We start from the raw sequence: 12,599 nt of genomic DNA, 5'->3' as shown, positions 1-12,599 counted from the left end.
CTGCGCCTCGGAGGCTATCCGCCCTGACGCGGGGGCCGGTGCAGGCAGCCGACGGTCGCCGAGTCGCGCGGGCAGCGGCTGGCGGGTCTGGACCTCTGCGCTGCGTGGCGGAGATTCACTCATCTAGCGCAGACTGTCCCTCCAAAAATCCTACCGATTCCCGGCCGATCTCTCTTTAGTGGAATTTTGCTAGGAGTTTCTCAGCAGGTCGTATCTAAGCGTATCCATGCGTCTCTCTGACCCCGTTGTTGAGGAGGTACTGAAAGCGCTGCCTCCCCTCTCGCCGCCATGTTCTCAAGCCCAGAATGTTACCTTTATAAAACTAATTCACTACGTATTATACAAAGTTTATAATTCACTATGTTTTACACCATAGTCCCTCATAAATATTTATAATTTTGTCATTTATGACAAAGATCCCTGTGACATCAGGACAAAGTAGTATCAATTTCAATGACAATAAGCAAACAACCTAAGTCTCCTGTATAGAAAAGTTATGAAGAGACAGATGGAACTTGTTTTTGGTTTAGACTTAGGCAATTTGGAAAATTCTACTAGCTTAAGCAAACATTACATCTGAAAGTTCATTAAAATTTATAAAGAAACAACAATTTCTTCACCTTCCGTAAGCTCAATAAAACCAGAGGCAGACTTACTGATATGGAAGGTAAATGTGTTTTGCTTTGTCTGTGATAGTTCTAGTTCCCAATTTTTTGGGGGGTGGGGGAAGGTACTACTGGGTGCCAGAAAAGGGACACTAGAGATTTAATCAAGATAAACTTTCCATTGAGCTACATATCTCCAGCCCTTTTTACATTTGAAATTGAGACAGGGTCCCACTAAGTTGCTTAGGGCCTCCCTAAATTGCTGAGGTTGACCTTGAACTTGCAATTCTCCTGTCTCAGCCTCCTGAGTAACTGGAATTACGTCAGGCACCACCACACCTGGCTGAGTGGTATATTTTTAAAAGCACCCCCTTTTATTCTCAAAAGTGCATTGTCTGGATGATAAACTATTGTGATGACTATAAAGAGATTTGCAATGAATTTAGTTCTTCAAAGACTTTAACTAGGCATGCATGTAACCCCAGCTACACCAGAGGTGGAAGTAGGAGGATCACAAGTTCGAGGCAACTTTGAGATTGTCTCAAAAATTTAAAAAAATAAGAAGAACTGGAGGGGCTGGGGATGTGGCTCAAGCAGTAGCGCACTCGCCTGGCATGTGTGCGGCCCGGGTTCGATCCTCAGCACCACATACAAACAAAGATGTTGTGTCCGCCGAAAACTAAAAAATAAATATCAAAATTAAAAAAAAAAAAAGAAGAACTGGAGATGTAGCTCAGCGATGGAGCACCCCTGGATTCAATCCCCAATAACACACACACATACAGAAAAGGGCCTAAATCCCATTCCCAAGGTATCCTACACATGAAGGCCTGAAACTCTCATCAGAGATGAAACAGTACACATTGCAGAGAATGTGTACAATCAAAATTCCCTGTGCAGAAAAACTTTCCTTTAATTCATCTCTTGCTGACCACACATCACACCCTGCTTTATCCCAAAGAAAGCAAACTCACCTCTATGCACATAGCAGCAATCTGCGCCTCATCCATGCAGGTTTCTGTTACAACATCAGTCAGTGGCCCACCAGCAAGGTACTCGGTCACTACAAACAAGTCATCTCAGACCAGGTAACTAAAAACAGGACATACAAAACATACATTTTATTTTTTTAAACATATGACACTTTTTGTTCCAGAGTTCAAATGTTAAGCGCTACAGAACTGATGGTTTGAGAGCCAAGAAAAACATTGGAAAGTTACTATGTAACAGCACAAAAAAAAGTCTGAGGGCCATTATGATATTCATTATGAATTTTAAGTCACAGTTTGCCCATAATAGTAGTCTCGGTGTATATTTAGAGTTTTCCAACACAAATAACCCTATAACATAGGGATTATTGGTCTTGTTTTGCAGATACAGAGACAGAGGCTTGGAGAGGTGAAGTAACTCATCTAAGATCACATAGTAAGTGTCAGAAGTCAAGTTGTAATGATTTCAAAGCCTATGGCTTATCTTAACCAACAAACCAAGCTGACTTGAAATATTACTTTCAAAAGAGAGAAATATACCTAAAAATGTATTTCCATGAATTCAGAACCCAGACCCCATGATTAGGCTAAAGTCTCAAAATATATTATCATTTACCCATCCTAAACAATTTATATATGGAAGAAAATCACCTGTAACTCTCTAATACAACCACTAGTATCTTTTTTTTACTAGTTGTCTTTCATTCATATATTTGATAACTTTTAAAAAAATTGAATAAAATACGTAATTTTCTATTCTGTCCTTTTTTTCTTTTCAATCGATTTCTAATCTATATGAGTTTTTTATTGTTTGGTGGTGGGTACCAGGTATTGAACTCAGAAGTACTCAACCACTGAGCCAACTCATTAGGCCCTTCCAAAATTGTGGACTCTGGCTTGGAACTCATGATCCTCCTGCCTCAACCGTCTCCAGTCAGTGGGATTATAGGAGTGCACCACCACATCTGGCCTATGAGCTTTATATAAACATGAGCTTTATATAAACATATACAATTTGCCCACAAAGAATAGGAATTGAAATAAAAGCTCATCTAAATGTTTAAGAATTGTCTGCTAGTCAACTCTGTGGGGTAAGACATGAATCCCAGTTGACCATTCCTTAATATTTCTGCTTCTGATCATTTGCATGAATATACACACCACCAGCAATGTCCTCATTTAGCTGACTTCTCTCACTTTCCAAGTAATATCCTTGTAAGCAAAAGAACCTTCTAACTTGGAGTAAGTTATTTTCACCTCTCCTCTTTCTCTTTTAAGTTTACTTCTCTCTATTGATACTTCAAAGTGGCTAACCCTAACCCTCCTTTGAAACACAAGCCTATATAAATTTCCATATCTTTATCTCAATCTTTAAAAGAACCTCAAACATATTTACCTGTCCAAGAAGTAAATTATGTTGGGAATCTTTAACTCTTTCATCACCAAAAGCTCATTGGGGATCAGGTCCTTTCATGGATATTTCTGTATATGTGTTTAATTGCAACCTACAATGGAAACAGAATGGGAATAAAATGGTGTTCTTAATTCTCTTAGAATGTAACAAACACCAACCAGTCACTAATTTATAGTAACACATGATACTACATAGTGAGATTATAACTGACAAATGGTATTTTTACTTGCACACTGACTATGCACAGTGTTTTATACTACTTGGACCCCAAATATATTCAGATTTATCTTAAAGTTGATTAACCAACCTAAGACCAGTCCAGTGCCAAGAATTAACCCTCTTTTCACTCCAACCTGGGAAAACATTTTTTAAATATTTGCTTATTGATGATATAATTTCTTCTTTGTTCCCCCTCATGTGAGAATGGCTATAAAATTATAGAGATTAATTCTTACAACATATCCAATTAAAAATATTCTTATTGATTATGCTTAGCATTATCTAGTTTTTCTCCTAAAAAAAGCTAATATAACATCTAGAAGTATGAAAAAGTTACTACCTTTTGTCCCAGAGTCACATCAATAGCAGTAAAAACTGGACCAGAAAACCTAGGGGAAACAAGACACAATCAGAATTCAGATTTCTAAAGCCCTGCCATTTGTAATAGGCTTTACCCTTCTCACTGTTAATTTTTAGATTTAGCATTTTAAAAATAGAAAAAGGAAAGGAAAAAGAGGATGCAATCCTTGTAGCCAAAATTTTGATTTGAAATATTTTAGACCTACAAAAATATAGGGGAAAAGATAAAGAAAAGAATGAATAACAGACACTCTTTCAGACAGCTCCCTGCTTAAGGAACAAACAACTGCAACTGGAAGTTTCTGGTATACCCTTGCCTGCAACGTTCTCCCTCCACCCAAGGGGACCTGCATTGGGTATTCATCCTGTGTTTATGTGCGAGTTTCCAAGCGCTTTTCTATACTTTTAACTACGAAGTTCCTGTTTATGTATTTCTCTGCAATTTGCTTTTAAAATTTCATCTAACTGGGCATGGTTGTGGGAGACCAACTTTGTATGTGACTGATTCTCACTCCCTGGCTGGATGCTGAGGCGCTCAGTCACAGAAATGTGGCAGAGCTTTCCCCACCCTTCTTGGGTTCAAGAGTCGGTGTCTCATGCATGTGTGTGTCTTGCTGCAGCCCCATGGGTGAAGCTACGCTCACCTGTTCTTTTGTAATATAACCCCTTTCCTTGTTTAGGATAGAATCTTCCATGGAAGTGCCTTGTGTGTGTCCCCTTGTCTTACTGTGCCTTTGGGTGTGGCCTACCCAGGTGTCAGTCAACCTGCTGACAGTGAACATCATGAAGATAGACTGAGCCCCCTGAAACCTGACCCCTTACCTCATTTGAATAGCTTCTCCTCAATAAAAGGGGTCAGCACATGCTCTCGCTCTCTCTTCCTGCAGACCCTTAAGGTCAGAGGAGCCGTCACAGTGACCCCAAAGAAAAAGGTATTTGTGTCTCTTGTGTGGTTATTTTGCGAAGCCCAGTCATTCCAGTTTTCCTGGAGTAACCCCTGAGCCTTTTAGTCACGAGAACAGAAACCTGGCACATGGTGGCACACGCTTGTAAAGGGGCTGGGGAACTAGCTCAGTGGTGAAGTGCCTCTGGGTTCAATCCCCAGGACTACAAACAAACTAATAAACAATTCCCATGGATTTCTGATACCTATCCATATACATAGGTATGATTCTTTTTCATTCATTATTAATTATTCAACATATTACATCTATTATCATGTTCAAAATATTAGGGTGATTATCAATTTTCTATTATTATTAAAATCAGTGCTGAACTGAATTTAGTTCTTAAAAAAGAAATTTACCATAAGGATGTATCCAAAAGTTCTCATTCTAAATCCCATTTATTCTTTATAAATTCACAGAACATTTCTAGAGATTATTAACAATAAAAATTCAAGGTATTTATTTGCTCTCAAGCAATAGAGGAAAGAGCTTCGTATAGTTTAAAAACAATTAACTGAGCAAAATCAGAGTGGCAGACTCAAAGATTAATAATAATATGATTCAAAAATAGTTTATGTATTTATTTATTTGTTTAGTACTGAGGATTGAACCCAGTGGTACCTTACCTCTGAGCAAACTCCCCAGTCGTCCCCTTAATTTGTGTTTAAAATGCTTGACCGAATTTTCAATGTTGTTTTTGTTTAAAATAGGAACTATTGTGAGCATAGGTGACCCTAAGACCCTAAAATAATTAATAATATTTTTCAAACACATTTTAAACACAAAATTAATTTTAGTATCATCATTCCTTTTAATAAACTACTGATTTTAAAACAGTGGTTTTTCAAACACATCAAGTTTCAACAATAATTGGTTCTAAAAAAAAAAAAACACTGAAGAAATTTAATAGAAGCAAAAAGTTGTCCCAAACAAGAAGACACATATTCTCCATAAGCTTGGGACTCCTAACTAATCACTTTCTCAAATTTCATGACATTTCAGAACAATCAATTGTTCTTGTCTGCCTGAGAAGTAAGGGGATTCTCAGGATGTACAGCTTTCCAAATGGCAATTCCAGCAGGGTATGGTGGCACATGCTTGTAATCCCAAATATCTAGGAGGTGAGGCAAAAGAATCACAAGCTGGAGACCAGTCTTGGAAACTCAGTGAGACCCTGTCTCAAAACAAAAAAATAAAAAGGATTGGGGTGTAGCTCAGTGGTAAAGCACCCCTGGGTTCAATCCCCAGTACCAAAACCAAAAACTTGGCAGTTCATGAGAAATTCCTCACTGTACTTTTCTTCTCCACTGCATGTACCATACACTTATGACAAATTATGAAACAACTATCAGTAATAATAAAATAATTATAGCCAAATGAATAATCCTAACTGATTTTTCTGAGTATTCCAGTATAACTTCTTAAAATATATTTAGCAAACCACCTACTACTATAGAGATTACTCTAATATAAACTAATCATAGAACTATTTTAGGAATTTCAAAGTAATGACCAAGAAATGGTAAAATTAGGCGGTTGGATATAAAGTCCTAGTGTAAATAAAATTCTTATGACCACTAAGTTAAAATGTAAGAAAATCACATTAAAATTTCACTTACTCAAGATAAAAGTAGACGGGGCCATGTCAAGGAAACTCACATAAATAATCTTATGTAGGTATTCAATCTCAAGTTAGCTACTAAGGTTCAAGCCAAGAAGCTAAGGGTATATAAAGATAGGGTAGATGTGATAACTAAGGGTCACAAATGAAGAGTCACAACTAACAATTTTAGTTTATTTTTTAAAGCAGCAGCCCTCCTAAGATAAAGATTATTATATATAAATATCTATAGGATATCACAGTCAACATAGTTTTCTATTGGAAAATACTGAGGAATCAAGAACAAATAAATGTTGAACATGTGATTATAACAACCCATCTCTATTTTTCCTTGAGCCTTCTAGGTCACATTGTTTTTTGTAACTATAGCTACTGGAGCCTTGTAATCAGACATTATTTTGTTATCCCCTTTCTGGCACTGTTTACATTTTCTATAATGCTTGATTCAGGCCAATGAGAGTAAATAATTTAAAAGGGACAAGGAAAATGTGTTTTTCATTGGAATATATTTATGATTACATGTTTCTATTTTGAAAAGCTATAGGTTTGGACAAATATATACAAACCTGCTTTGCTAAGATTTCCAACTATGTCCCTGTTAATATCCTTTAGATTTGGCTCATAGGAAATAAGTGTTGCTACCAAAGGGACTGACTTCACTATCAATACATAATATATTTGAAATGCAGTAACATTCAAAATGAATATTATTTTGCCTCCACTTTTTTGGGGGTACTGGGGGTTCAATCCAGGGGCACTAGAGCCCTGAGTTATAAACCCAGCCCTTTTTATATATTTATTTTGATACAGAGTCTCACTAAATTACCCAGACTGACCTTGAACTTGAAATCCTCTGCCTCAGTCTCCTGAATTGCTGGGATTATAGCTATGTGCCACCATGCCCAGCTCACTACATTTGAATTGAAGTATTTAACACCTATAGGAAAAGTTATTCTTTCTGCCTTAAGCTAAAATAAAAGGGGTATATATTTCAATTCAACTGTGCATGCGTGTGTATGTGTGTGTGTATATATGTGTGTGTATGTATGTGTGTGTGTGCAGTGCTGGGGAAGGACCCAGGGCCTTGCACACACCAGGCAAGTACTCTGCTACTGAGCTCTATCCCCAGACTTGGGTCAAATGTTTTAAAAAATGTTAAATCATGAATAATATGAAATGTAGATAACATACTTAATTTCACCATAATCTCCTCATCGGTCAAATTTGTGTTCTTTTTCTGTTTGTCTGAAGACTTGGCACCACTGTCAACAGTCGTCACCAAGAGGTGCAGGAACAGCGTCAGTTATAGACTGGGTGGAAATCTGCAGAGATATAGTTCATGACTGAGATTTGAAAAAAAAATACTTTCAGACATTCTTACTGGCACATTATTCAGTTCCTTATTTATTTTTTTTTTTTTACCAAAACGAAGTTACTTCTCTTATTGTTCTAAAGAATACAATACTTTCAGACTTACAAAAAACATGAATTGAAAAAAATGTGAAACATTTTTCTTTGCCATAGCATGAATGTATTTAAAAATGTAACTAGCAGCCAGGTGCAGTGGTGTATGCCTGTAATCCCAGTGACTTGATAGACTGAGGCAGGAGAATTCCAAGTTCAAAGCCAGCCTCAGCAACTTAGTAAGGCCCTAAGCAACTTAGAGAGATTCTGTCTCAAAATAAAAAATAAAAAAGAGGGCTGGGAATGTGGCTCAGTTGTTAAGTATCCCTGGGTTCAATCCACAGTGCCCGCCCCCCCCAAAAAAGTATATCTAGTAAAATAGCAGGTCTATGAATAAAATTTATGTGTGCCGAGATCTAAAATAGTATAACAGGGGCTGGGGTGTAGCTCAGTGGTAGAGTGCTTGCTTAGCACGTGTGTAAGGTACTGGGTTTCAGCTTCAGCACCACAGAAAAAATAAATACATAAAATAAAGGTACTGGGTCCATCTACAATTAAAATATTTAAAAATACTTAAAATTAAAAAAATAAAATAGTAAAACAACTTAGTAGAAGAGCAGCATGCTTTAAAAGTAATGTTTTTAATTAAAAAAATAAAATACAAAAGACTAGAAATCTTGATGTTGAAATAACTATTACTTATTTATTAAGTAATAATAATAATATTATATTATTATTGAAATCTTCTGCCCCAGTCTCCTGAATTGCTGGGATTATAGCTGGGATATACACAAATATATACACAAATATAATGCCTACCCTCCCTTTCACTTTAAAGAGCCAGTTGTAAGGAATATAGAAAACATAGCCATCTGTCCTCTATTACTACTGCTGATGATTCTGACCCCTTGGTTTTCAGCTGCATTTATCACAGGAGCAAAAGAAGAAAAGCTAGTAAAATTCAAAGGTTAATATGTGACCATGTCTCTTTTTTTAAACTCAAAATGGGGTAGGGAGGAAGAGCATGGAAGGAAGATTACCTCTAGATAGGGAAGAGGGGTGGGAGGGAAAGGGAAGGAGAAGGGGAATAGCATGGATGGTGGAAGGAGACCCTCATCATTATACAAAATACATGTATGACGATGTGAATTTGGTGTCAACATATCTTATATACAGAGATATAATAAATTCTAGTATAAAGGTATATATTAAGAATTGTAAAATAAGAAAAAATAACAATAATAAGATAAAGTGATTGGTAAAATCTACACTGAGGGAAACAGGACAAATGATCCTGTATCTTTTAAAGTACAGTGCAAGGAAGATAAAGCAGGAGAACCAGCGTGGGGAAGGGGAGTCTAAATCTCCAAAGACATTTCAGGGATCGCTCAACCAACTGCACCGCATGGACTTCATTCTGATGCTGCTTTACACAAACTATTTTTGTTTATTAAATTAAATTAAATTTTTTAAAAAAAATTAGTTGTAATTGGACAAAATATCTTTATTTTATTTTTATGTGGTGCTGAGGATCGAACCTCACACATGCTAGGTGAGCGCTCTACCACTGAGCCACAATCTCAGCCACATAAACTATTTTTAAAAATCCAGTATATACCAGTTCTTACCCACTGATATTCTAATTCTGAGATATGAATCCTTTTGGTTATAATGTTTATTTTTATGTATTTACATATAATTTTTGAGTAAAAAATCATTTTTTGACTTTAAGGTCTATGCATTTATATAGCAAAACATCCTTTTATGCCACTGACAATAAATAAATTTCTAGTATAAACATATCTATAAATCCACACTTCTTCCTTTTAAACTGAAAATCATTTAAAGCATTGAGGAGCGAAAAACCCCAACTAAATGTAACAATATGGAGCAAGTGTCAATCCCACTATCATGTTTAATTATAAAGTATAAAAATAAGGAAGAAAATATAAAACATCTAATTGCATTTCTAACAAAACCATGAGATCAATGTAATCCTCAGAATCCAGGTGAGACTTAAGAGCCATCCAGTTTACAAAAAGCAGCATCTATGTAGGAGAAAGTAGGAATGATATAGTTTAGCCTTTTATTTTTCCAGAAATAACCTTTTTATCTATCAGTGCTTCACAACTTTCCATGTGATTCAGTGTTTTACCACTGTCTGATGTCTTACCAGGAGGAGTAAAACAGAGATTTTTCTGCTTCACTGTGTTGAAGTCATAGAACTTTAAGACACCCGGCACAGCTTGAGGATTCTCCTTTTGCTTTCCTTCGGGGACACTGTGCCAATGAGATTTGTGCCAATGGAGCCGGGTGCTCTGGCATGCCCTAACAAAGAGAAATTCAGAAATGAGTTGTAGTTTGAATTGCTCTAATTCAATCAATTTTCAGAGATAAATTTCAAAATACATAAAACAAACTATACATACAATTTTAGATTTGACTAAATCTAGTTTTCTAAATTTCTACTTTTCCATAACTATTTTGCAAACGAACAGGAAAGATCAAAACAGAGTACTACTGGAATGGAGTGCTGGGTTTGTTTGGAGAGAGGGACAGAAGTATAAAACCTGTATTTCCTCCTGTTAATCAGCCAGCAAAGTAGCTCCCTAATTTAAAAGGTTTAAGCCAAGAGCAAAAGACAAGGGACAGCAAACAGGAAGAAGGATGATTGCTTATGTCTGGTTCTGGTCTAGGCATGAGACAAATAGAGAACACAGGGCAGCAGATCCATTCCCACTTCAGGAAATACAAATTTAGGATTTTGAAACCAAGAACCCACCTTACACAGTGTTTACTGTTTCATGTCTTGTTTGAGGTGAGAGAGCTACCAGGGATTGAACTCAGGGGCACTCAGCCACTGAGCCACAACCCAAGCCCTTTTATTTTTTAAGACAGGGTCTCACTAAATTGCTTAGGGCCTCACTTAGTTGCTGAGTCTGGCTTTGAACTTGCGATCCTCCTATGTCAGCCTCCTAAGCTGCTGGGATCACACTCATGCACCACTGAGCCCAGCAATACAGTACAGTTTCCCCCCTAATCCATTCAAAATGATCTAGTAGTACATTAAATGGTTATGTTATATTTTAACCAATTTACCACTAATGACATTTAACTGATTTTTTTTACTACATTTTGATATCTAAATAAAGGGACAAAACCCTTAATCTATGCTACTTTATTGTTTCCCTAGGACACACATGCTTAAAGTTACATTTCTGGGTCAAAAATTATACATGCTAAACCAATTTTCATTTATGATTTGTGTTTTCTAAAAAAATTGTTTTGGTTGTTTTTATTTATTTTTTATTTTTATTTTTTTTAAGTCTTTGGTATTAAACCCAGGGCCTCAAGCATGCTAAATACATGCTAAACACTAACACAGTTATACTTCCAGTCCCAAGGTTTTAATGTTATGAACTTAAATTGGTTTGTTTTCTCCCCCATCTCCTGTACTGGGGATTGAATCTAGGGATGCTTTACCACTGAGCTTCATTCCCAGTCCACCCACCCGTTTGCAAATTTGGAGACAAGAGTCTTGTTAAGATCCCAACACTTTCATCAAACCTGTGAATCTCCTACCTCAATCTCTGGAGACTCTGGGATCACAAGGGTGAGCCACAGTGCTTGGCTTCACAAATTATTATTATTATTATTATTTGGTTTTGTTTTTTGGAGACAAAGTATCACCATTTTACCCAGGCTTATCTCAAACTCATGGACTCTGTGATCCTTGTGTATCAGTCTGTAGAACAGTTGGAAATACAGGCATGTGCCACCAAGCCCAGATTTCATGCTTTTATTTTTTTAAAAAAACATTTATTTATTTGTAGTTGGACACAATACCTTTATTTTATTTATTTTTAATGTGGTGCTGAGGATCGAACTCAGAGCTTCATGCATGCTAAGCAAATGCTCTACCACTGAACCACAACTCCAGCCCTAATGTTTTTATTCTTTAATTTGTTTTTGGCAGTACTGGGTATTGAAGCTAGGAACATTGTACCACTGAGCTACATTCCCAGTCCTTTGCCTTTTGAAATAGGGTCTTGCTAAACTGCCCAGGCTGGTCTCAAACTTATGATCCTTCTGCCTCAGCCTCCTGAGCTGCTGGGATGATAGGCATATATCACTATGCTGAGTCATCTTAAATTGCTGTTTTTTATTCTGGGTTTCTTATCACATGTAAAAGGTTTTATCAATATGAGATTATACAGCCAAATGTGGTGACAAGTACCTGTAACCTGTAGTCCCACCTGCTCAGAAAGCAGGAGCATAAGAATCACTTGAGCCCACAAATTTGAGACCAGTCTGAGCATTACAGGAAGCTCCACCACACACCCAAAGAAAATGGAATAAAAGATAAAAGTGGGTTTCTCCAATAACTAAACAGTGAGAAAATAACCCGAATTTAAATGCAAGGTTTGTGGTGTGGCTCATTGCTGGAGCTCTTGCCTAGCATGCTCAAGGACAGGAGTTTCCATGCTTATTCATATTAGCCCCAAAGCAGAAATCTAAAATGTCCAAGTCCTTCTATATAATGGAATATATACATACATATATTTCCAGGCCTGGGGTTGAACCCAAGCACATCATACCACTGAGTTTGATCCTCAGCCCTTTTTATTCTGAGATAGAGTCTTGCCAAATTGCAGAGGCTGGCCTTAAACTTCTGATCCTGTTGCCTCACTTTCCTCAGTTACTGAAATTAGTCATGTGCCACCAAACCTGGTTTACAATCTCTTTTCAATCCAGTCCAATGGTACACACCTGCCTTCCAGAGCTCAGGACATTAAAATAGGAGAATTGCTTGAGCTCAGGAGTTCAAGACTGGCCTGGCCAACATAGTGGGACTCCATTTCAAATAAAAAGAAAACTCAAAACTGATGGTCAAGTTTTCTTTCCTTTTACACCATTAAGGATTGAATCGAGGGGTGCATTACCATTGGCCTACATCCCCAGGACTCTGATGTTATTATTGTTTTTTACTTTGAGACAAAAACAAGTCTTTTTCAGTTACATATACTTGACTTGTGATCC

At 36.9% G+C, this 12,599-nt stretch overlaps 1 long non-coding RNA gene across 1 annotated transcript in view; it reads right to left on the bottom strand.

Moving 5' to 3' along the window:
* LOC125620043 overlaps positions 1-9,881 on the bottom strand; it is a 25,635-nt gene extending 15,754 nt beyond the window's left edge. Inside the window, exons 1-5 of the long non-coding RNA XR_007351619.1 lie at positions 9,733-9,881; positions 7,347-7,477; positions 3,568-3,616; positions 2,991-3,099; positions 1,580-1,697 (exon numbers count right to left, since the gene is read on the bottom strand). This is a non-coding gene — a long non-coding RNA (uncharacterized LOC125620043). The remainder of the gene's footprint in view (positions 1-1,579; positions 1,698-2,990; positions 3,100-3,567; positions 3,617-7,346; positions 7,478-9,732) is intronic.
* Between the last annotated feature and the right edge of the window lie 2,718 nt (positions 9,882-12,599).

This window comes from Marmota marmota, unplaced genomic scaffold (assembly GCF_001458135.2).
Source record: "Marmota marmota marmota unplaced genomic scaffold, marMar, whole genome shotgun sequence".
NCBI lineage: Eukaryota > Metazoa > Chordata > Mammalia > Rodentia > Sciuridae > Marmota > Marmota marmota.
The sequence above is the reverse complement of the archived record's forward strand: the minus strand, read 5'-3'. Positions and strand labels throughout refer to the sequence as shown.